The sequence below is a fragment of the Macaca nemestrina genome, chromosome 14 (genome assembly GCF_043159975.1).
Source record: "Macaca nemestrina isolate mMacNem1 chromosome 14, mMacNem.hap1, whole genome shotgun sequence".
Lineage (NCBI taxonomy): Eukaryota > Metazoa > Chordata > Mammalia > Primates > Cercopithecidae > Macaca > Macaca nemestrina.
In genome coordinates, this window is record NC_092138.1 from 70,063,711 (window position 1) to 70,089,956 (window position 26,246).

Sequence of the window (26,246 nt, forward strand, 5' to 3'; positions counted from 1 at the left end):
TAACTCTTTATTCTAGATATAGGGGAGCTCATAAATGAGTCAAAGAAAAATATGCTTGTTGCCAGAATGCTGGGAGGGTCAAACCCATGTGAGGCTTTTCTGGAGCTCTTATACAATGCAAAATGCCCACAGTCCAGAAGACAAGGTTATTAGGTGAGGACTTAGAAGACAAAAACACATGTGGATTGGAGGCAAATATTACAGTGACAGGTTACTCCTCCCAGCTTTCCTATAAATACCACTTCTCATGGGATGTGAGTTGCTATGGTGATGGAGGTAGGGTGATCACTGAACCTAGAGGGTAATAGGAAATGTTACTATAGGCTATAGCTTCTCTACTCTCCTGCCATGCCTCCTTCACCTCATCCCTTCTCAGCCACACAGCCTCTCAAGCTTTCTACCTTCTACCTTAAAGCCACTGCAACCTCTTCTCTGCACATTTCTACCTAGTAGTCACTTCCAGTTGCTCCTTTTTTGATTGGTCCCTTTCAGGGTGAGAGCATCTTAGGATCACCTCCAGATTTCAGATTTGACTTCTCTCCCCTTGAAAATCCTGTACTGCAGGCCTAAGGCAAAGGAGGCACCCAGGTTTCTGGGATACTAACCCTGCTAGGACTTCTGAGCATTTGGATCTCTAATTTCCAAAAGAGAAAGCTGGACACCTTATAAACATATCCTCTTCTGTAAAATTCTCTCATTGGATTAGAGCTCAGTCTGATACTTTAGAAGAATATACTTTCTTTGTCACTAAATGAGGAGCTCAATGGTCCCTAGCTAGCTGTTGAGTTCCACATGAATTCACCTGCGTGAGACAGAGGTTGGGACTGAGGCTGCAGGCTCAGCAAAGAAGGACAGTGTGATGTGGCTGCTTAGTAAGTCTGCAGCATCTTGGTCGGCCTTGCTAAAAGGGAAGAGCTCTAATGAGTGGGAGGGCCTGGGTAGCCCCATTCCACCTTGTGCCAGTCAGCCCATCCGTTGGATCATCACACCCACAATTACAAGTCTCTGCTTTATGGAAGACAGATAGCCTGAGTCCACAACGGAAAGAGAAACAGGGCGGATGAAGGGTCAGACGTGTAACCAATGTGAAGAAACTGGGAATTTGTGGCTTGTAGGAGAAAAGCCATTCGAGGTTCCATAAGAGCTGCCTCCATTTATCTGAAAGGTGGTCATTTGGAAATTAGATCAATTACATTCTATGTGAAAACTAAAACCAATGCCTAGAGATAATAGGAAGTTAATTTTGGCTCAAAATTAAGTGCACCTTCTCTAAAAAATAGAACTGGCTCCTCTCAGTGGATGGGGCTGCTTCATGAAGCAAAGACCCCCCTACACACATACACCAGTAGGAGCATTCAAGCAGAGGTCCGATGACAAACCGTTAAGAGGTTGGCCTAAGAGATTCCAACTGCCGGGGCCCAAACCTGATGACTTCTGAAAGCCTTCTCAATTTCTGAATTTGATGCCAAAAGAGAGTCCAGAACCTAATTCTAAAGGGCATCCTTTCCCCTGCCTCCCTTTCCATCACTAGCACACTAATTTTCCGTCCTTCGGTGCCGGTGGGAAGCAAGACTCCATGAGCGCTGGTAAGTGAGACAAGGCTCTGCCCAGCCCTCTCAGCATGCTTGGCAATTAGCTGGACTCCAGCCTTCCAGGACTTACAAGCTCTCAGCAGGTTGTGCTACTCCACCAGTGCTTATTTAGAACCCAGGGAAGGAGGCAGCCACAGGTAGCAGGAGCTTAATTCTGAACCCATGCTAACCAAACATTAACATTTGCATTTAAAAACAAGAGAATGAAAAAGAGCGATAAAAACTCTACTCAATTAAAGCTGTTTGCAAATGCAAATATGCCTGACACCAGAGAGAAAGGGACTCCTGAGCAGCCACCCCTCTCTGCTGACATTTGTGACCAGACAGAAAAGGGGAGTGTATACATGTTCCGGGAGAAGAAAATGGGATGGGTTGTGGGGTGGAGGATGAGGAGGGACAGAAAGATAATTTTGTTCTATACCATGAAACCTATAATTTCCCTCTGACATGAAAATTAGCTCTGTGGCTAATTAGCTTTCTAATATCATTTGCTGCCACAGAAGGGATAAAAGTTTATGAATTTATGAAGCTACCTGGAAAAGAAAAAAGAACAGCAAGTTTGCAAGAGGGGATTATCTGATTGAAATCGCTGGGGCCATTTCAGGGGATCGGATCTGTGGCTGCCTTTGTGCCCTACTTGGTGCTGTGTCTACACACCCTCTCCACTGTGGCACCTCCTGGCTTCCCTAAGGAGCCTCCTGTCTTTGTAAAGTCCTACTGGAAAGTGTCTCCTCATACTGTGCTGGACTGTGTCCTCTGCAGCTCCTGCGGCTGGTCCTCATTGTGTCTCTTGAGTGGCAGAGCTCACTTTCCCTCCCCCTGCCTAGAACAAGCCTTCTGTGGCTTGAAGGCATATACGGATGAGGCTGTGAGTCTGCTTGGCAGCTGGCCTGCTTACCCCATCAAACATCTTCCCCTCTCTGGGTGGCTCCAGCCTCTTTTCCCTTCCTACCAAGTTCACTGTGATTCACTTTGGTCAAGAGCCTTCCAGAAGCTTCGGGAACTCAGCCTGGCCATGGGTGGTTTCTCTTATTTTTATTTTCTTTAAAATATGATCATAGCTTATGTTAGCTTATGTTTACAGATCGCATATTATGTGCCAAACATGTCATGTGCTTTATTCCATTTAACCATCATAGGAACTCCAGGAGTTATGTTAGATTATCATTCCCACTTAACAGATGAGAAAACTGAGGCTCAGAGAGGTTGCAGACATGGTAAGTTATATAGCCAGGATTTTGAACCCAGGTCTGTCATTTGTTATCAAAACCATTACCTCACCCATGCAGGGCCCTTTGCAGCTCATTAACGATTACTTTCACTGATTTTGTGCTTTGCCCAGTCCTCAGGATACAGGCGAGGAATGTGAGCTCCACAGTGGTTGAGTGACCTGCGCCTTGTCCACAACTGGCCATCAGTGGGTCTGGGGTTGGAACACAGACTCTGTTCCATGTTTTCTGTGCCTCAGCACATTAACATACATCTGCTAAATATTTTGTCCTAAAATTGGTTTCCTTGGATTAAAAAAGTCTCAAGATAATTATGACTTCCATTAAATATAACCAAAAAGTGTAACACATGAGATTAACACAGAGCAGATTTTGAATTCTTGTCTGTAATTAAACCTATTTTTAAGGACACTTCCCGTGGGCTCCTAAACATAATGTAATTGTACTTCACGGCTTCCTCCATGCAGGTAGATATCAGCTCGTGGCCACATGTAACTACAGCTTTGGGTCCAGACCATCACCATCCAGGCCCTGAGTCTTCAAAGAAGCCCAAGAGGCCACAAAGCCCTGCCCAGCTCACTGTCCACACAAAGTATTCTCCTGCCCTCTCTCCTGCTCCCCACTCACCAGTACCTGCCAGCTTTAAGGGTGGATTTGCGCAGTGACTACAACTCCCACATTGAGCCCTAAGTTCTCAGATCTGTTATCTCTTGGGCTGGGGTCCACTGTGGTTCCTCTTTGGCTTCTCCAACCAAGACTGGACCCCCTACCACATACTCCCTATAATCTGACCCTGACATTTCCCAGCTTTCCTGATGCCCACAGTTTGCAATACCTCAACCCCAAATAAACACTTTAAAAATAAAGAATAATGTCAGAGCAAGACTCCGTCTAAAAAATAAATAAAATAGAAATAAAATAAAATAAAAATAAAGAATAATGTCATCCATTTTTCTAGTGAAGTCCACAATACATCAAATCCCCATTGAGTAAAACTGGCCCTTTGGTAGAAGTCATCAATTAAGCTGAATTTTAAAAAATATCTGTATCATTATCATCCTCTTTCTAAATACTGTTAGGAATTACTGGTCCTTAAATGATTTCATTCACTAATTGTAATAAATTTATTTTGGGATGTCTCAGAAAACAAATTTGAAGATGAACAAAGCAATGCTTCTTAATACTGACATTGCTAAACTTCTCATAGAATATAAAAAGAAAATTACTTTTAAAACATACTCTTCCAGGTTATGGAGCTTAGGGGACTGATTGCAACTCTTACGTGGCTACTTTTATTAAAAGTTTGTGGTATCCAATAATGGTACTCTTAAAGAGTAATTAACATCTTCAGAATAGGATTCATGAATATTACTCACCGCAGCTTATGGAACCCAAACAAAAGCACAGCCAAGAGCCCAAGGCATGGTTGATATGCAGGAAATAGCCAGACCGGGCTGTTTGGTCAGCAGCCTCAACGCTCCAACTGGAGACTGGAACGGGACTCAAAGGGGCCTGGGAGTACGCTTCCCAAAACATGCCAAAGATGGTCATCTGGCTCATGAAATCTGGAAATTCAATTTCTTCATTCCCAATGGTTCCCTTAAAAAAGTCAGTTTAATAAGTATTAAGAGTGCATCCAGTTTTGATGCTCTCCTGTGTACTTAAAAATATTACATACCGGCCTTCTGTTTTCATATAATCTCCATTACATAGTTGGGCTTTGCCCACATTTTGGCAATGGTGTCTGTCTTTCAAAATTTGCTTTCCTCATTAATAAAGAAGTGAGTCCCTGTTCTCTAGGCAGCCTCTCCTTTTACCTCCTAGCTGGGCTCAACCCTGCCATTCCCTTCCTTAGTCCTCTGAAACTGGGTGCCACCTGAAGTAGATTTACTGCCCTGTTCTTTTGGTGAGTTCTCCGTGTATCTCTCATCCGCCTCCTCATTTCTTCTGTGGACTTCGCATTCAGATGACACCTCTGAGGCTGTTCTGGCAGCCTATCCTCAGAAAGACCTCCTTGGGCCCAGCTGCTTCCGGAGATATGATAGAAAGTGGAATTGGGTGGGAAGGATGGTTTTAGAAAACTTGAATGCAAATGATATGCAAATGATGCCGCTAACAAGCTGTGTGACCCGAGGAAAATCACACAGCATCTCTGAATCTTTAATTTGGTGTTCTGTAAAAGGGAGATTCTCACCCCAACTCCCCTCTGTTGGAGCAAGATGGTCGTGAAATGACAAAAGCAAAGGAGTTCTGTAAACCACAAAGAGCTGTCCAGAGGTGAACAGATGTTATTTATTCTCCTAGCAACATCACTGCTTTCATCTGGGCAGCTGTTAGCAGCGGCATTATTCTTCCCCCGCCAGGTCCCAGCGTTCCCATCTCTTCTCTCATCCTACTCCAGGAGGGCCCATCCCAGTGACCCCAGTTTCAGTTTCACAGAAGGTGCAGCTGGGTCCTTGTTCTCTGCAGCTGAAGCACTCAGTTTGCCAGAAGCCTGCCCCTCAGATAACTTCTTAAAATGCCGTTAAAGCATGCCCAACTTCCTCTCAGTTCCTGAAGCAAAACACAAGCAGCTGGCAAGTGGTTAACCCAAGCCACCCTCACCACAGCACCATCACACATATTTGGGGACAACAAAATGATGCTAACAGGGCTTAAGCTTTGAGGTGTGATGGGCCCAGGTTTGAATCCTGCCCTCAACCATTACCAGCAGTGTGATCTTAGGCAAGTCTCTTAACTTCTGTGAGCCTCAGTTTTCTCATCTATAAAATGAAATAATAATACGTCGCAGGGCACTCGGTAGGTGATGATCATTATGATGATGATAATAATATGACAGAAACGCGGGGAGCTTGTTAGACAGCGTTTAGTTTACTGCTGCTTTTATTGGGACTGTTTATACTTCCTAATAACTCATTAGGCAAGTTCAAGATTTCCTGGGACCAGTGTACCATTTGAAGGTCTGGGGAGAGAAACCCTGCACAGTCCCCCTAGATGACCTGCTTTTTTCCTAGGGTCTCATCCAAGATAAATCCCATTTCTCATACCATGCTCCATATCTCCAGAAAATTGAATTAATACAAGTAAAACTCTTGGAATAATTCCAAACTGAGACACTCACTGTTCCCCAAATAAGCCCCTCATAGTCTTGCCTCTGGGTGCATGTTCACACAATCCCCTCCACCAGGACAGCCTGTCCCCCTTGCAGTGCCAATAGGCATATGCCAATCTTTCATACCCATCTTTCCTGTCTCATCAGCTCAGCCTCGCCTAGTACGCAGAGTTCTTGGCAAACATGTCTTCTCTCTCTCTCTGCCCTGATGCCTCCAGGAGGCCAGAGGCCCTGCTACCATCTCCCGGGGAGAAATCAGAGTGGGGCTCAAGGGGAGGAGGGGCTGTGGAAGGTGGTACCAAAAACTGATGCAGGAAGAAGAGAACCAGGAAGCAGAAAGATGAATGACTGAAGCCAGGGAAAATTTGCATCAGAGGGTCACTCTGTGTTAGGACAGGATTTTCATGAAGGGAAAATTCAGTTTAGTATAAGAAATCAAACAAGAGAAGCGCTATGGGGAGTCTTTACCCAGAATAGATGCAAAATATCTTCACAGGGCTTCCCATGTGCAATGTTCTACAAGGCCATTATTAAAATTCATAAATGAGGAGAAGCTAGTTGACAACCCAGAATAACATTAGTGTTCGATCCGTGCAGAAACAATAATCAATAAGGCCAACAGGAGGGGCTCAGAGAACAGCAGAGACATTCACACTGCTGGGGGCCTCTCCTCCTCCGGGTGATTTCTGTGTGTTTAATGTTTCTTTATCCCTGCAGTATCCCGTGTATCAAGATTGTACTCTTACAGGTTCCTTGGGGACAGAGCTGAGTCTGTTTCCTGCTTGTCTTCTTGATGTCTCACACAGGGCCAGCCACAGAGCCCGTCTCCATAACCGGGTGCTAGACCATGCCTCCTGCTCATGTTCCCTCACACCTGAGTGAGCCTTCCTGCATTGAAGGCCTAGTCTGCAGTCTCTGGGCTTTGACTCTGAAGCCAGTCTCTTTTCATGGCAGCTCAACCATCATGCTGGCTGAGAGGTCTCAGTGAATATCTGTTGACAGAGATCTCGCACACCCCTGATCTCCTCTTAACTTACCTGTCAAACTCTGGCAGGAACACCTCCTCAACCCCACCTGTCCTCCAGCTCTGAATCCTATCCTGGCCCAAGGTAGAGGGAAGAACAAGATCTTGGTGTAGGCATCAACCAACATAGCAACTCACTCAATTCTGACTTCATATCCAGGAGATTTTTCACTATCTAGTCCATGTTATAAAAATGGATTTAAGGCTGGGTGAGGTGGCTCATGCCTGTAATCCCAGCACTTTGGGAGGCCAAGGCAGGCGAATTACGAGGTCAGGAGTTCAAGACTAGCCTGGTCAACATGGTAAAACCCCATCTCTACTAAAAATACAAAAAATTAGCCGAGCGTGGTGGCGCATGCCTGTAATCCCAGCTACTCAGGAGGCCGAGGCAGGAGAATCGCTTGAACCCAGGAGGCAGAGGTTGCAGTCAGCCGAGATCGCGCCATTGCACTCCAGTCTCAGCAACAGAGTGAGACTCCATCTCAAAAAAAAAAAAAAAAAAAAAAAAAAAAAAAAAAAAGATTTTAGAGGACAATCACCTTAATAAATCGCCTGTTTTTATTTCTGCTTGTTCCAGTACAAACATAACTTTTGTATGGCACAAAACCTTAGAATTACAATTTGCATTCTGATTTTTTTTTTTTGCTTCATAATATAATCATTTTTTTCCCCTATGCTGTTGTTTAGTCCTTGATAGTTGCATAATATTTGCATTGGGTCAATGTAGCACAGTTTACTTAACCAGCTCACTAGTTTTTGGTGACTTCCAATTTGGTGCTAAAATTACATTGCAATGATGATCTTGGTGGATATTATTTTTCTGAAGTTAGAATTATTTTCTAAGGATAGATTTTCAGAAAAGGAATCAATGAATTAAAGAATATGAGTGTTCTTAAAACTCCTAATATATAGTGCCAAATTAAAGTTAGTGGGGGTATTTTTAACTAATTTATGTTGCCATGAGCAATATATAAGTATTTCGGTTTCATCACAATGTCACCTATATTGGGTGTCATGATTATTTAACATTTTTGCTAATTTAGAATGTATAAGTGATATCTCATTTTGAAAAAAATTTGCCCTTCTTTAATCACTGGTGAGGCTGGCAGATTTCTCTTATGTTTCTCTTATGCTCACATCTCCTCTTGGAGATCTTGACAGTGCTAGAATTTCTGCTCTGGTGGTGAAGACACCCAGTGTTTTGGTTCTTGCATTTATAACCTATGCTCCTTCACTCTGGCTTTTTCCCCTAGTTGCTCATCTCTTTGACACAACTTGATCTCACATTTGTCAACCATTTTACCAAAGTCTAAAAACTTGGGTAGGGATTTATAATCATGGATTAAGAGAATGTCAGATGCAGTTAATAACAAGTTTAGGTTCCAGAGCAAACTCTGGTATTTTCTTGTTTGTTCATTTTTTAAACTATGCGACATTAACTTCACTTTTTCTCTCTGGGGCTTCTCTTTTCTCACCTGCAGAAAAGAGTAATACCACTTACCCACTTACCCTATAGTGTTGTCTGAGCACTTTGAGCCTTATAAAACAAGGGTCAGCCAAATTTTTCTGTAAAGGGCAGATAGGAAATATTTTAGGTTAGCAGGTCATCTGGTCCTTGTCACACTACTATATTCTGCCACTGAAACATGAAAGTAGTGCAAACAATAGTAAAAATAAACTAACATGGCTATTGTTCAATAAAGTTTTCTTTATAGACACCAAAATTAATTTATTTTACCTATAAATGCATAATTTATACTTTATACTGACATTTTAAAAATATAATATATAACATTGCATATTACAACATAATAAGGACATGTATAATTATGTGTAGTATATTTTGTACTTATATGTAAATGTTATAATTACATATGATTATATTTTTTAAATTTTGTATAATTTCCATTATATACAATGTGTCACAGAATACTGTTGTTTTGATTTTTTTCTGACTATTTAAAATTGCAAAACCCATTTTTTGCTCATAGGCTGGACAAAAACAGGGAGCAGGCTGGATTTGACCCATGAACTCTAGCTCGGCCAGCCACTTCTCTCAAGTCCTAACCAGCTTGAGATCTCATGGGATAGTCAAAACAAATCAATACTCAGGACAGGCAATAGTACTGCCCCTGATTTTTAGTAGAGAAAACAAGGGACAAAGAAAGTTAAATGACTTGTCCAAGATCGCACAGCCAGTATAAGGAAGGGCTGGAATTGGGATCAGATCTGGCTAACTCCAAATCCCAAGCAATGTGGTTGTGGCCAGCTTCCTCCCCAGTCATTGGTCCCAGTCCTGGGCCAACTCCCTTGTGTCAGTATCTATTCCCAGATCCCTGAGTTTCCTGACCCATGGTTGAGGGCCTCCTTCCTCAACCTGTTCCACACTGACCCCAACCAAGGCCAGAGACTAACATGGCCCCACATCAGAAAAAAACAGACCCAGTCTTTCTACTTTCTACAAAAAGCCTCTTTATCCTCCAACCACAAAGTCACGTATTTGTAGAATCAAGCACCAAATTTCCACATTCATGGAGATGTTTAGTAGTATATAGACAGGACTCAAATCTGTCTGTCACAAACACTCCGCAAACATTCACTTGACCAATCAGCTCTGATTATCAGTCTTGTCCCTATGACATGTGACCACAATCACATTTTTCTGTTTTGTTTCCTTTTGATGAGTCCCATACTCTTCGAGGACAAGACCAGCATCAGTAGAAAAATCACTACCTTGCAAACAGGAAATCCTACAACAACAAGAGCCCACGTCGTCTGGTGGAACAAGAAAAGGCTTTTGCAAATGGTAACCAGAGTTCAAGAGGTGGTTCTGCCACTAATGACCTGACTTCCCTGAGGTTTAGTTTCTCAGCTGAAAATGAACACAATTAGCTTTAAATGAAAAGATACTTGTAAGTGTCTTTTGTAAACTGTAGACCTATATACAAATACTAGGTAATGATGCTGTGATAAGGCTTGTACAATTTCAAACTAACACTTTAACTTGAATTACGACTTTGTCAGCTCTATTCAAGATGTAATCCTTGTCAGCTTCTATAGAAATTCAAAGGCAATGTTTCCAGGAGATTTTTTTTTTTTACCCCAAGGCTTACTTTCTTTCCTACATGAATGGGAACTGAATTCATTATGAATTCCTCTGGCATGAGCACAAATCCAGGGTGTATGCGGTTTGAAGTGACAAATGATAGGATGCTGTTTCAGGGGCTTGTGTGGGGGCGGGCAGCACCAGCAGAGGAGTGAACTCCATTGTCCCAGGCAGTGGCACCGGCAGCCTCTGTGTGGCACCAAGGCCGCCACCTACAAAGAGCACATCACAAATCCTCCCCCAGTATCAGCACTCATGCTGATAGGGCTCTGAAATCCCAGGGATGTCAGATACACACCCTACCCAGCCTTTATAGGAACTCAGTCACCTATACAAGAATCCTTGCCTTGGGTTCTGATCACAGCCTATTCAGAGCTAAAAGAGATCCTGCATTACCTGGTCTAATCTATTTCATTTCACTTATGGGGAAACTGAGGCTCATATAGTAAAAGTGACTTGCTCAAGTTATAGAAGCCTTAGCATTAGAAGACTTTGGTATAAGTTTTTGTTCTGCAACCAACTAGCTATGTAAACTTGGTCAGATTATCCTCATTGAAAGATGACTAACTCTATCATCAATAAAAACTAGCATTTTGATAGGACTTGAGGGTTCATCAACTGTATTCACAATCTAATACTTACCATAAACATTAAGACAGAGCAGGCATTGTAGGAATCTGCATTTTCTCTAAGAAGAAAGAGAAGCTCAAAGAAGCAAAGTGATTTTCAGGTTTTCACAGCTAATAAGGGGAAACTTACACCTACCTTCTGGCTCCAAATATTGTGTTTTCTCCATCAATGAATACTGTTTAATTTCCTCAGTAATAAAACATTTAAAACTTGTCTTGTAAGGCCTGAAGGATATATGTAAAAGTACACTTGATCACTGGTTCCCAACATTTTGAAAATAGGGAAGTGTATTGGTTATCTATTTATGGAGAATAAACCACCCCAAAACTTAGCAGCTTATAACAGCAAACATTTATACCCTCATACAGGTTCAGAGTCAGGGACATGGAAACAGCTTACCTGTGAGATTCTGACTCAAAGTCACTCACAAAAATGCAGTCAGGCCATCAGGGCTGCAGTCATCTCAAGACTTACCTGGGGCTGGAATCCTCTTCTAGACTCTCTCTCGTGGTTGGCAGCAGGCCTCAGTTCTTCACTGGATGTTGGACTTTGGAGCGAGACCCCCAATCCTCTCCATAGGCTGTCTGAGTGTCTTTTTGATGTGGCAGCTGGCTTTCTTTAGATTAAGGGATCAAAGAAAGAGATACAGAGAGAGAAAGAAAGAGAGAGAGACAGAGAGTGAGAGAGAGAGAGAGAGACTACCCAAGATGGAAGCCACAGTCTTTTTATAACCTAATATCAAGGGTGATATACCATCACTTCTGCAGTACTCTATTCATCGGAAACATGTCACTAAGTCCAGCCCACACGGAAAGGGAGAGCATTACACAATGATATGAATGGCAGGAAATGAGGATCACGGGGGCCATCCTGGAGGCTGGCTACCGTAAGACCCCTTCATCATTCTAAAATCTTTGCTGACTCCCACAAGATCAAGATCATTTTTTTTTTCTAACAGAGTCTCGCTCCTGTCATGCAGGCTGGAGTACAGTGGCATGATCTTGGCTCACTGCAACCTCTGCCCCCCAGGTTTAAGCAATTCTCCTTCCTCAGCCTCTCAAGTGGCTGTGATTACAGACGCCTGCCACCACGTCTGGCTAATTTTTGCATTTTTAGTAGAGATGGGGTTTCACCATGTTGACCAGGCTGGTATCGAACTCCTGACCTCAGGTGATCCACCCACCTCAGCCTCCTAAAGTGCTGGGATTATAGGCGTGAGCCACCACACCCAGCCAAGATCATAATTTTTATATCATCTGTTTGACTGAAAAACAAAGTAGATTAATCTATATGAAATTGCCCAGGTTTACCTGTTTGTGACCCACAAAAATGGCAATTTCATATGATTCAAGCTAATTTATCATCTCTTGAAGCTCTCAGGTATTCATGAACACTTTTTGATGATGCTGTACTTCATTAATTGCAATAGCATGTGTGTTCTTAGGGAAAAATGTTAATATTTATAGTTGGAGGTATGTTATTTATTCAGTCTTCAGACAGCAACTGGTGAGAAATGGGTTTATGACTTCTCCTCACCTCTCTAGAATTAACTGCATAGGCCCCTAGGGGTCCACAACCCAAAGACTTAATCATTGCACAAGCTGGATGTAAGATACAACTAACTCTAGTAGATGCCAAATGTCCTTTCTATGACAACGTACTGCCTTCCAGTAGGTGTCTTTATCAGACAAGTAACAGCCCGTTCTGTTAAAATGAACAATTCTAATGAGTCAGTTCTGATTTGCTAATAGCTGCCCCAGATCAATCAGAGGCTTTTTGTTATAATTCTCAGACCCGAAGCAATAAACTGGAAGGAATTGTATCATTTATCACATGGTGTGGTGCCTCATGCCTGCAATCCCAGCAATTTGGGATGCCGAGATGGGCAGATTGCTTGAGCTCAGGAGTTCAAGACTGGCCTGGGCAACATGGCGAAACCCCACCCCTACCAAAAAAATACAAAAATTAGCCAAAAGTGGTGGTGTGCACCAGTAGTCCTAGCTACTTGGGAGGCAAAGGTGGGAGGATCACTTGGCCAGAGAGGTTGAGTCTGCAGAGAGCCATTATTGTGCCACTGCACTCCAGCCTGGGTGACAGAGTGAGACATTGTCTCAAAAAAGGAAAAAAAAAAAAAAAGCTAATTTATCATTTTAGTCTCCTAACTTTTGAGAGACAGTGCTTGGGCCATCAGTCTGCTGCATCCTCACTGATTTTCAGTTAATGCTCTTACTATGAATACTAGTAAAGTAGTAGCTGATATCAATGGTTCAGTTCAGGGAACTGCTGTCCTACACAGTTACTGAGAAACTGCTATGGGCAGAAACTACTCCAGCTTCTGGGGATTCAGTGGTGAATGAGACAGGATCTTTGCTGTCATATATTTTACATTCTTACAATTCCCACACCTAGCTTTCTAGAAATATAGATCCTTGGGATCCACTCCAGATTTATTCACTTTTAAAGCCCTGCAGATGACTGATAATAGCTAAGTTTATGTCCAGCATTTGAGAAACAGTGGTCCATATTTCAGTTCTCAACTTCTTCATCTCTCGTTTACTCCATACCCCACAGCAATGCTTTCTGCCCTCACTGCTTCACAGAGATTGGTCTTGTTAACATCAATGAACTGATAGCTGACTCCATGGATTACTTCCAACTTCATTTCACTTTCTCCTTCGTGGCATGACACTGCTGACCATGTCCTGCTTCTTGAAATTCTCCTCCTTCGGCTTTTGAAAGCATTCCCTTTGAGTCCTGCTCCTGCCTTCAGTCTGGTTACTCCCTCTCAGTGTCCTACTGCTGACCCTCTTCCTTTCCCACTTGATAAACAATGGGGTTGCTCAGCGCACCAGTCTCAGTCATTGCTTCTCACTCTCCAAGGAACCCCTGAGCAAATTCCCCCGTACTCCTGCTTTAACTAGTCTATGTCGATGACTTGAAACCCTGTCTAGGAGACCTCACTCCCCAACACCAGTAGCACTCGTTAGCACACAACACTCCACAGACCCAAGGATGCAGCCCAGCTTGAAAGAAACAGAAACCCGTGCTCCCTTCCCAGAGAATGAGCTACATCTTTGTTTTAGAGAGGTCACCAGCTGAGAGTGGACTTCTGCAAAGATGAGTGCTAAACAATATTTTTATGTTTTAAATTCTGAGCCTGAGGGGGAACAGGGGATAAAAGCTATTGATTGAGGGACAAAAAGAACAAGGAAGAGAATTGGGTGGCATGAATGTGACATTGTTTGCATATGTATTTGTGTGTGTATATGTATATTATTTTTGGGTATATGTATATTATATATAGTATATATAAAATATATGTGTGGCTATATAGGAGACAATAATTGTACCTACCTCACATGGTTATTATGAACTAATGTAAATAAAATACTGAACAATGTACCTGGTGCATAGTAAGGATGCATTCCTGTTAGCTTCATTCCACTGTCTCCAAAATTTTACCTGCTTAAGCAAATACAAGAAATTTCTGTTTGAGTCAGATCCAGTTGCTAAGCTTAACTTTAGGCTAGAGAGTGGATAACTGCACTCCTGAAATTGCATGCATAATTTTATATAAATATGCATATGTTTGTTTTTCTAAAGATGGAATCCTTTATTTTCATGAAATTCTCAGAGTTTTTGTCTCTAAAAATGTCCAGAATGCTTAGATATCATCTGCTGGTCAACATTTCAACTATCATTACTAATCTTTCTCATTCGTAAACACACTATTTCCCATCAAGATCTAGACCAGTCACTCAAAGGATACTCCTTTCTAAGAAAATTAGTGGAGTCCTCCTGCATGCATGCGTTCATTCATTTGTGTAATAGGCAATTATTTGCGATGACTCTATACCTGACATTGTGCTAAGCCCAGGGCATAGTGAAACACGAACTCTGTAAAATATCCAAAAGGTAACTACTTAACCTGTGATGGTTTAAAGTCACTATAACATTTGAAAAAGGGGTGTCCCAACAGCTTTGGAGCAACAGCTTTAAAATGTGCTACTATCAATAGAAACAATTTTGTTTTTTCCTTAAGAAAGGAGAGAAGGGAGATCATTCAATAAGAAATAAAAATATAGCAATGTTTTATCTTTAACTGGACAGAAGCTAAGGAGAGACAATCTCCCAGATTTTACCACCTTCATCCTTGCCTCTTTCTTTTTAGTTTTTTTTTGGACAAAAATCTTCCCTTTATATTCTAGACTTTCTCTTTTAGTTCATTATGAATTGTAGACTCTTGAAGTCTTAGAAATTGGTGGGCCCTTAATCCATAGATACAGCATATCAATTAGGTCTAATCTTGAAAATATCCAAGAATGAGGGTCTCACTAACCTAGAGAGTCATTCTATATTATAGTGTGTTTAATTGGTAGTAATTTTTTTCTTTGTTTTGGGCTGAAATTTACTCCAATTTTCAACCCAAAGTCCTAATTTCATCTTTTGGGACTATCCATGTCTTCTACATCAATATTTTTCATTAATATGCCATTAAATCAATTTTGGAATTACATCTAGCATGATATTGAATGAAATTAGAAAAGGCCAAGATAGGATAGAAGAGGAAAGAATTGAATAAAATCTAATTGAATTGAATATTCAGAGTAGAAAATATCAGCATTTAGAGCTTGTAATAGTAACTGGTATTATAATTTTGGTTATTTATATAAATATGTTCTAGATTGTGTTATAAAAATATCTTTCTTACTTTTGGTTTTCATTGGAAAATTTGGAAAACACCAATTCCTTCAGATCTTTGATGACTGTCGTGGAACTCCATGGGTTCTGTTCTCCAGATTCAGTATCCCAGTGCTCATGAAAATGCCTCATTTCATTTGACTTTGTTTCCAGTCCCTTCCCTACCCTGGTCTCTCTTCTTGGACTGTGCTATCTTGAACTTTCCTCTTTAAGTGGAATCACAGCATCCCCCAGCCAGGACAGGACTGGGAGAAATGGGGACAATATCACAACTGGGGGCAAGGAGATAGGCAGCAGTTTTCCTTGCCTCCTTGTTTGCTAAGTTTTCCAATGCGTTCAGCAGTGGCATTCCAAGACCCTATTGCCAGAAAGCTTTCAGGAAAGTATTTGTGGGAAACTTAGATCAAAAAAATACATATTGAACAGCTACTCTACCAGGTCCCTGGCTAGTGTCAAGAGAGAGAGAGATAAAACCCACCTTGTGCGGTCCAGGCCTACTCATACTCATTGTCTCATTGAATCTGTGAGCTATGTAGAATCATTTTCATATCGTTTTATAGTAAGAGAACCAGGGCTCAGAGAGGCACATAAGAAACTTTTGTTATATAGAATTTGTCATAAAACTTGCAATAAATGGTTATTAGACCACTCATAATGTGATGTGGGTGACAATGGCAGTAGCTCTTAACTCCATTAGCACGATTGTTTTCAAGACACCCCCTATCCCTTATAACAACCATTTAGTGATTGTGTAGAACAGATAACAGCATTCTCATCTTCCAGGTGAGAACATGGGCCAAGGAAGATTAAGCTACTGGTCCAAGGTCACATATCTAGAGATCTAGAGGATACTGTAGCTAGGATTTGAACTTGGGTTCCAACTCTAAATTCAATGCCATTCTCATGCCCCCAGCCTCCTATCCCCCAATGCCTAATGCTGACAGTTTTCCCCAGAACTACTAAAACAAACAGCTTTTTCTCTTCCCTGGTCCATAAATTAACAAAGAGGTCCTGGGGTGTTAATGTTCATTCCAATTAGCCTATTATGGCCAAGATGGCATTAGCCCTTGTGACTCTAGGATAAAATGGATTTTTCCCACAAATGGCCAACAAGTTTGGGCCAAGTTGTAAACATTATTTCTATCCATCTTGGACCACAGCAGAGTCTGTGGTCAGTGTGCCAGGGAATATATGAGAAAATCAGGCGGCCTTAATCTCTGCAGCATGTGGAAGGAAATAAAGACCACCTTCACTGATGGTTGACTTGATATGTCTGAAGGGGATTAAGTCTGGCTGTGACAGAAATGCCTGGGGAGCCACAGTGAAGAGAACTCGATGAGGTATGGCCTTCCAAGTTTAAACTTCTAATCTCAAAGGACCAGAGTGACTTTGTAAGGAATTCAAGAAGAACGCAATTCACTCAACATATAATAGGATCCTGAAATCCGAAGAATGTTTTCCTGAGGCCAGAAAAATGAAAGAAGTGTAGTGATGCCCACTGTGGGAGGACTGGAGTCCCAGGCAGGCTGTGCAGTGCTCCTATGATAACTCAGCACCAAAAAGGTGTTACAGGATTGATGACATTTGCAGGTATTGACACCTATCCAAATTCATCCTCTAAACGGAGAGCTTAATGGATAGAAAGCAAACGGCTAAACATATCTAAGCATTCACCCACACTAGCAGACTGACAAAGTCAAGCCCAGAAATAAATTGAGTTTAATCTCTGGAGTTTAACCTTCATACTGTCACTAGATTTTTTAGGTGCTTCTCTCCCACCTCCCCAAATGTTTTGCTTCCTCTGGAGCTTTGTCTTTTGATAATAAGCTCTGCTTGCATTTGCAAAATATACAAAGTGAACTTCCAGATGGACCTCTCAAAGTGCAATCTAAACATGAAGGAAACAAGAAATCCAAAAGTCAAAGGCGAGTGGGAGGTTTTCTTCTCCCCCAAATCTCTGGGGAGTCCAATTCATTCAACATGCTCACATTCTGGTTTCATTTCCATTTTCTATAATAAGAGATGAAGATGTAATATGTCAATGTTGATGTATCAGAGAGATGATGAATTCCAGGCTAAAACACGGCGACATCTGCTTGGAAACGAGATGGAAGAAATTAAGATGCTTACCATGATTATTTTCTTCCAGAGCAAATTTATAGTATCTTTGGTCTCAAGGGCAGAAATTCCAGACAGATTAGCTTTTCATCTCCTAGGTAACTCTCTGAACTGCATAGCTATAGAAATTCATTGCTTTAACACTGGGTGTCCTTATTAGGGAAATATCTTAAATTCTATGCCAACAAAGAAACTCATTGACTACTAAGCAATAGTCATGAAAATATTTATGACATGGATTACAAACAGGTGCTCCAAGTAGAACAAAAGCTGGGATTATTCACTGCTTGGACTAACTGAAAAAACATTTTCACATCTAGCATAGCACATTTTATGCTTTTAGTAAATATTATTTTTCTGATTATGTGTCCTCATATTCTAGAAATGGCAACTTTGCTTACATACCAGAGGTACTTGGCAAGTATGAATAGAGTTATGTAAATAATAGGTGCTAGAGCATTGCCTGTACTATACCCATTTATAAAATATTCAACAAAATCGTATTCAGTCCCTATTACATGCCTGTATTTGGATCTGCAGATGCAAAGATAAGTACAACATGACTCCTGCCTAGTTCAAAATTTGCTTAATTTGTTCCTATAAACTTTTTAAAGGAAGTTGTGTGAGCATTCTCATATTCATTTCACAGATGATGAAGCTGAGTCTGGACAAGATCACACACCAGGAAGTACCGGAGTTAAGAGTGACACTCCAACGTCATTCTTCAGGCCCAGGGCTCTGTCCACTCCTTCATAGGCTGCTATGATTGAGAGGAGAGCCTAAGGGTATTTGGGTGACCCAAGGGCAATGACTTACAGTGTCTAAGGGACATCAGAGCTGGACTTTTACCCAGTCCTAACATCTCATTTCTTGTCATTTTCATTTTTCATTCAAGTGTTTAGCACCAAGTAGACACAGTCGTGGTCTCAATCAGAACTAAATGATACCTCGCAGGAATTTCTGAAATGCTCATTGAAAAACTATTCTCTTCCCATTGTTTTGAAATAATCCGATAGAGAAAGGGCCTTTTTTGGAATGTCTTCTCTCGGAACTTTAGCAACAGGAATTGTAAAATGTTCCCAAAATATTGCTCAGCATGAAAACCTCTTTCAATGCAAATAAACCATTGATTAAAAAGAGAATTTGTTAAGAGGGACAGGAATTGGGGTGATACTCACAAAAAGCTTCCAGAAAAGCCTTGGATTGCAAAGGAATGCCTGGGAGGCCACACAGGTCATGTGCAGTCAACAGGGGACAACGAGGACATTTTACAGCCATCTTAGATACTATAGATTTGATTTTTTAATTGGCAGAATCAATGTGACTATTCCATAATAACCAGGATAAAATGAAAACAAAACAACAAAATTGATATTTTAGGGGTTACAAAACTTCTAGATTTGAGGATTCCCTTACCTGTTAGTTCTGTGACCTTAGGCAAGTCATTGAACGTCTCTGAACTTCCATTTCCTCATCTCCAAACTGAAGATAGCAGTCACTACCTCATAGGATAAATATGACGATGGATTTGAAAGCACATACTAAATTGTAAGACATTCTACGAACCCAGGTTTTTCTTTCTTATTTACACAAAAAGATTCAAGTCCAAATGCAGTGTTGAGCAGCTCTCTATGTTCAAATATTATCCATCACTAGTCTAACTTTTAGCTGCCCCCAGCCTCAGTCACAGTCACCCTGCCTCTTTTCTAAGACTGAGCATCCAAGGAGCACCTCCTGTGGGTGCTCTTTACAGCTTCAGTTCTGTGATCACAGACAGGGAGTGCTTGCTGCCTCCTTTGGGAAAGCAAGGCCTCTGATTCGTCTTCCCAGCACTCTGACCCTCAAAAGGACCTCAGTGACTGCACTCAGATGTCTGAAAGCCATCTGCGGATGGACTCAGCATTTCTAACTCCTCCAGTCTATTCCTTCAGCAGCTCTTCTCATCCCAATAAATAGCAACTTCATTCATCAAGGTTCTCAGGTCAAAAAGTGGGACTCATCTTTGACTCTTATGTTCCATAGCCCCCACATCTATATCCAATCTATCCCACAAGGACCATCACTTTCATTTTCAAAATATATCCTGAATACAGCCACTTCTTATCTCCACCAATACCACCTTCCCCCAACCCACAAACACCCCCTGTCTGGAAAACGGCAAAAGGGTTTTCACCAGTCTTCCTTTTTCTACCTTCACCACCTAATTGTCTATTCTTCCTATGGCAACCAGAGTGATCGTTTAAAGACATAAATCAGATCACTCACAAAGACCCCTCATGATTTCCTGTCTCATTCCAAATAAACTCCAAAGATATTATCATGATCTGTGAGACCCCTGCAGATCTGGCTTACCCTGATCCCTTAACTTCATTTTCTTCTGTCCCCTTGTTTGACCCCACTTCAGCCCCTTGTGTTCTCTAATCTAACAACCACCCTCTTGGTTCAGGAAATTGGTGCTTGTCATTCCACTTGCACAGGACAGTTTTATCCCAGACATTCAATGCTTTTCTTCATTACTTAATCCAAGATTCTGCTCAAACATTACTTTGCCAGAAAGGCCTTTTCTGATCTCCTCAGCTGCTTGTTTTTTTTATTTTCATAACACCATATTATATTAAATTTTTGTATTATATATTATATTATATTGCATTAATTATATTCTTGTTTATTGTCTGTCTCCCCATGAGAATGTAAGCCCCATGAGGGCAGGTATTTAGTTTATTTTATTTATCTCCTTATTCCCAGCATTTAGATTAATGTCTGGTACATTTTAGATGCTTTAAGAGGCTCTGTGAAGTATCCTTGAGCCCACAAGGAGACCCAAGCTGTCTTTCAGTCGGATTATTGGTATAATCAAGGGTTTAGAGATGTATTGTGTATCAACCAAAAGGTGGTTGGCCTGAGAGGTGGGCTACGAAGAATGAATAAAGAGTACAACGTTTCCAGCAGAATCTGGCACAGCCTTGGGGCCTGACAGAAACCTCCTCAGAGCCAGAGGGCCTCTGAACTCAAGCCTAGTTCTCTTGGATCTGATTTCACCAAGGTGTTCCCTGATCTAATACCATCTCTCAGTTGACATAAGCCCAAGAAGGAAGGACTTGCCCTAAGTCAATGCAGGAGAAGCCTCCACTTCCATTTCTTGTATTGCTGGCATAGTTTACATCCATCATTTATTGAGGGCCTACTCCTTGCCAGGGTTTGGGCTAAACATTGTGCATGCTTCATATCATTTATATTATTTAAGAAATACAATATTATTTCTATTTTATAGGTAAGAGAACTGAAGCTCACAGATGTTAAGTATTTGCCCAAAGTTATACAGATGGAAAATGGAAAAATTGAGATTTGAATTATACTCTAAACAATGCTACTTCCTAATGTGTTTCAGCTGAGTAGATTGCTCCTGCACTATTCCCCCAGAGATAGGTGACTGGGGCTTCTGAGCTAGTTCTTGCAGTATAAACAGATACTGAATAATTTCTGTAAACTGATAAGCAGGGGCATTGAGCTTGGACCACATTGACTGGTGTAGGGACCACTGGTGGCCACAGCCTCTGACACCCAGGAGGCTGTGAGAGATGTGACCTCCTCTCAGGGCCTGGGAGGGTGCTCAGCTGTGGTTTGTCTCCCAAAAGAAGACTCCAGCCAGTTGGACCAGGCTGAGCTGGAATCATGGGACTCACCCACCCACAGAAAAGGTGAACTTTAGCTTGATTAACGATTGTGAAACTCTTTAAGTTTCAGTTCCTAGGGACTGCCTTTTGCTGTAAGCCAATTCTCTTGAAATCTCTAAGCTATGAAACCTGGTCACCAGGAAAGTATTTGTAAATATCCTCCAAGCAGGACTGTCCTCTGGGCTGGGGACAATGTCCTGGCCCCAAAGTCATACCAGGTCCTCGCTCTGAAGTTGGCAGAGGAGATGGGCAAGTGTTTACTCCATACATCTAAAGAGATTGTTCCCAAGCAGGTACCACTGAGCCTGATAAAGGCACTTAGCACCTCTCTTGGGAGAGGCTGGGTACTATCCCTTTTGCAGCTCCCAAATCCCAGTGCACTCTGAAGTAAAAAGTTTCTTTACCAAGGATGCTAGAAGCTAAAATTCCTACTAATCAAGACATTCAGACTTCATACAAATATCCGTTCTTGTGATCCCCAAAACTCGTTCACTACTCTTTTCACAGGCATCACCAATAACCAAAGTTATTCTTCTCTCAGAGCGTGCTGAGAGAGAAAGCTCTTTTACTGAAGATTGTTTCTTTGACATTCACGCTCCAACAAGGATAGTCTCTTCTGGGCCTAATTTGACTTCTTTATGTGCCAAGAGGAAACTTTCTCTCTGAAGGGCAGGCACACAGATATCTGAAGAGGTCTTTAGGAGGCACTTTATAATTTCCTTGAATTTCCTAGAATGTTTGGAGAATAATGTGTATTGATTAACTGTCTCTTTCAAAATGCTTAAAGTTCTCCTACCCTTTGATTTTTTAAGGGGAATTAACAGTGAATAAGAAAAAAAAAAAGTAGAAGAGGAAGAATATACCAACTCACTCACTCACGTTTTCTGACTAAAAGGAGTGTGGCCTAAAGACCATTATATGTAACAGGGTCCATGCGAGGACATTGAAAGCTAAGCAGCTCTTTCTGATAAATTTGAAATTGGGGCTGGGTGCAGTGGCTCATGCCTGTAATCCCAGCACTTTGGGAAGCCGAGGCGGGTGGATCACCTGAGGTCGGGAGTTTGAGATCAGCCTCACCAACATGGTGAAACCTCGTCTCTACTAAAAATACAAAATCAGCCAGGTGTGGTGGTGCATGCCTGTAATCCCAGCTACTCAGGAGGCTGAGGCAGGAGAATTGCTTGAATCCGGGAGGCGGAGGTTGCAGTGAGCTGAAGTCGTGCCACTGCACTCCTTCCTGGGCAACAAGAGCGAGACTCCATCTCAAAATAAATAAATGAATATAAAAATAAAATAAATTTGAAATCGGGGACATGGAAATAAGAGAGGTGGCAGTGACTCCTTGAGACTGTGTCATAAGCTGACTCTGATACTAAGAAAGGCAGCATGACTAGACAGTGACCCCAGGAGTCTAGGGCTGAGATCGGGAACACATGATGCTGAGCTGCCCAGCAGGAAGGGAAGTAGAGCTCTAATGATACCACAGCTGTGTCATTTAACACACAAAGATGTGACACTCCTAGGCCAATTCTAGTAGATAATTCTGCTTCCAACAAATAACCTGGCACAAAAATAATAACAAAAAAGTTAAACCTATGCTCAATGACATTATAGCAACATTAGCACATCCATTTTTTTTTTTTAACTACAGGGTCCTATATTCAGGGCTTCTCAACCTTTTTCCTTGGAGCCCCAGGCCTTACCTGGTCATCCCAGGACACTGACATTTTGGATACTGAGGACCCATCAATATGCCATGGCTGGCAAGCTTTGCTAGTGGAAAGAACACTGGGTTTAGAAACAGAAAACCTGAGCTCCATTTCTCATCACTGTTACCAGCTGTGTAACTTTGCACAAATCACTTAATTTTTTTGGGTCCTGTTGCTGCATCTATAAAATACAAATTCTAAAAAATTCAAAGGACTAATCTTATGAAGAAGGCAGTATCATCCCCCATGCTACAGGTGAGAAAACTGTGGTCATGCAATTAATAAGGAAAAAAAAAAAAAAGACAATGTAAGAGTCCACAGATTATGCTGCCAGTGTCTCTACACCATGATTTCTTGAGATAGTCTCAAGTGAGGAGGAAAAGGAGTACTCCAGAGCTTCTCAGAGCTGTGAGAAGCCCAGGCAGGGGTGTGAGTAGAGAGGGAAGAGAATGGCACTGGAGTACTGCTTAGCTATTTAACTCACTCACTCTCACATCCCTCGGATTCACCCTAATAGCATCTAAGGGGACAGAAAGGCAGGTTCCTAAACCCCCGAGGGCTTCTGCAAGTGGGCATGCCTCTTGAGCAGAACCAAAGGCCTGGCGTCCATTCAGTGGCGCCTTTGCTTTTTCATTAAATGCCTTTGACATTCGATGCACTATGGGTTAATTAATTAATTAATGCACAGTGCATCAAAAGTTTCACATTAAACTTCCTCCATTCAGCTCAGTTTTGAGGCCAAGGAGGCAAAAAATAACAGCTCCTGAAACCATTTTCTCTCTTTTTCAAGGTGCTTTTTGAGGAAGTTCACTTTACAACAAAGGAAGTAAAACAGAACCTTTGTTATGATCTTCTTTCCAGCTTTCCTGTAACCTTTGGGTCCACCCTCAGTGCCAGCCCTGCCCCAACCCCCACTCCTCTGACAGGTCTCTGTGACTGCCTCGCCTCCTCTGGGAAGCCTTCCCTGACTACCACCACAATGTCAGTGAGTTTCTCCACTCCTTCCATCCAAAGCACTGCAGCTTCCCCTCTGCAACACATCACATGCTTGTGCATGTTCAATTAAACTTTGGCTCTGCACTTATTGACTAAGTGCCTGCCTTCCCATGAGATGCTGAGCTGCACGAAGGCAGTGGCTGTATCTGCTTGGTTCACTGCTGAGCTCACAGAGCCTAGGTCAGTGCCTGGCATATGTGTTGGTCAAATCCCCCTGTTTGTTAGTTTCTCCTTCCTCTCCCCAACATCTGAGTCATCAACACCAAGAGCTGTTCACAGAACACCCACAGTGTGTGGCATTGCATTGGGTGAAACAGAGCCCAGGAACACGTCTTCAATTCTAGAGTGAGCCGGTGCTAAGCCCAGAGGCAGCCACAGTGGCATGCTGGAAAAAAACAGCACACTTGTGATGAGGAAACTGTAGCAGGGCATTCTGCTTTGAATCTCAGTTTCCCCATCTGTAAAATAGGAATACCAACACTTATCATGCCTACCTCATGGAGCTGTTCTGAAGATCACATAGAGAGGTGAAAGAAATTTATAAACTGCGAAACCCTGTATCACAAATGACGACTTTCATTGTTGTTTTTTGTTGTGGTAAAATGTACATAACATAAAATGTACCACTGTAACCTCTTTTTTTCTTCTTCTTTTTTTCTGAGATGGAGTCTCTCTCTGTCCCTCAGCCTGGAGTGTAGTGGTGTGATCTCAGCTCACTGCAACCTCCACTTCCCGGGTTCAAGCGATTCTCCTGTCTCAGCCTCCTGACTAGCTAGAATTACAGGCGTGTGCCACCACGCCCGGCTAGTTTTTGTATTTTTAGTAGAGATGGAGTTTCACCATGTTGGCCAGGCTGGTCTCGAACTCCTGACCTCATGATTCACCCACCTCGGCCTCCAAAGTGTTGGAATTATAGGCGTGAGCCACCACGCCCGGTCTGTAACCATTTTTAATTGTACAGTTTTGTGGCTTTAGTACATTCCCATTGTTGTGTAACCATCACCACCATCGCAACTGAATGTACAATTTTTATAAGCAGGATAAAAGGCAGGCAATTTTTCTTAAGCCCTCTTTTCTTAAGCAGTCCTTAGCCCTCCCTCTTCTCCAAGCCCCTTCACAGGCCTGTGGTCTTACAGCTCTCATGGCCTAATGCCCTGTTTCATGCATGCAGAAACTGAGAGCTAGATGGTGAAAGGACCTACTTAAAATCCCACAGAACTGGGACTAGAACCTGGGTATCTGGTGCTCTTTCCTCCAATCCACCTCCCACAGCAAAAGAGTAATGCCTCTACAAACCAAGGGCTGCCCAGGATTGCCAGAACACAAAAGCTAGGAAGAGACAAAAAGGAATTCTTCCCTAGAGACAGAAAAGAATTCTTCCCTAGAGCCCCTGGAGGGAGTGTGGGTCTGCAGACACCTTGATTTTAGATTTCAAGCCTCCAGAACTGTGAAAATATACATTTCTGTCATCTTAAGACACCCTAATTTGTTACAGCAGTCCTAGAAAACAAATAGAGGAAGTATTAAAATTCCCATAAGATAGTTATAATTGAAAAGTGTCCTGGCATCTTTAATCTTTTTAACAACAACATGAGGAGGGTGTGAAATCCTGTGATCAGTCCCTTTTTATGGCGAGGCAACCGAGGCCAGAAATAAAAGGCAAAATGTCGAGATCACAAGAGAGTAAGCATGGGGCTGAGATTCAGATCTGTATCCATCCTAAGCCAGTTCCAGATAGATGCTGCCAAGGACCATAACAACCCCCTTCCAGTGTGCACCCTTCACTTCCTGGAGACACACGGGGTGGAGTCGGGTTTCTTTGCTGTCAAGAAAGCATCAGAGCAGGGCAGAGCTCACAAAACCACAAGCCCTTAGGCACATCTAGACCTCAGCCAGGCCTACTCCTGGGTTTTAAGTCAACCCTTCTCAGATCCAACTTCCTAACTGACTCGTGGAGACTCAAAGATAATCTAGAAAACTCATAGATTTTTGGTAACTTGGATAAATGGTCTTGATCCATTAAGACAAAATTGGACTACATTTGAAAAGGTGGAGTGCAGTCATCTTGTTATTGGCTTTGAATGTGAAAACACTTCAATTTAAGTGATTTCTCCTAGTCATTAATTCTCCTAAAAAGAAATTTACCTAAAAGTTATCTCCTTTAAAGTGTTTTAAAAATTAGATGAAATTAAAATAAGAATGTTAAAATGAAATTAAGCAATTGTCTTTAAGATTTTAGCTAATTGGCCGGGCGTGGTGGTTCATGCCTGTAATCCCAGCACTTTGGGAGGTCAAGGTGGGTGGATCATGGGGCCAGGAGATTGAGACCCTCCTGGCTAATACAGTGAAACCCCA

General features: G+C 42.0%; 1 long non-coding RNA gene across 6 annotated transcripts in view; it reads right to left on the minus strand.

The window, feature by feature from the left end:
• Positions 1-5,091: 5,091 nt before the first annotated feature.
• LOC105477224 (uncharacterized) overlaps positions 5,092-26,246 on the minus strand; it is a 333,528-nt gene continuing 312,373 nt past the window's right edge. For 4 of the 6 annotated variants that reach the window (XR_011612734.1, XR_011612733.1, XR_011612730.1 and 1 more), the window contains 3 exons: positions 9,691-11,309; positions 8,467-8,523; positions 5,092-7,438 (listed from right to left, as the gene is read on the minus strand). This is a non-coding gene — a long non-coding RNA (uncharacterized lncRNA). The remainder of the gene's footprint in view (positions 7,439-8,466; positions 8,524-9,690; positions 11,310-26,246) is intronic. The other 2 variants (XR_011612731.1, XR_011612732.1) reach the window with 2 other exon arrangements.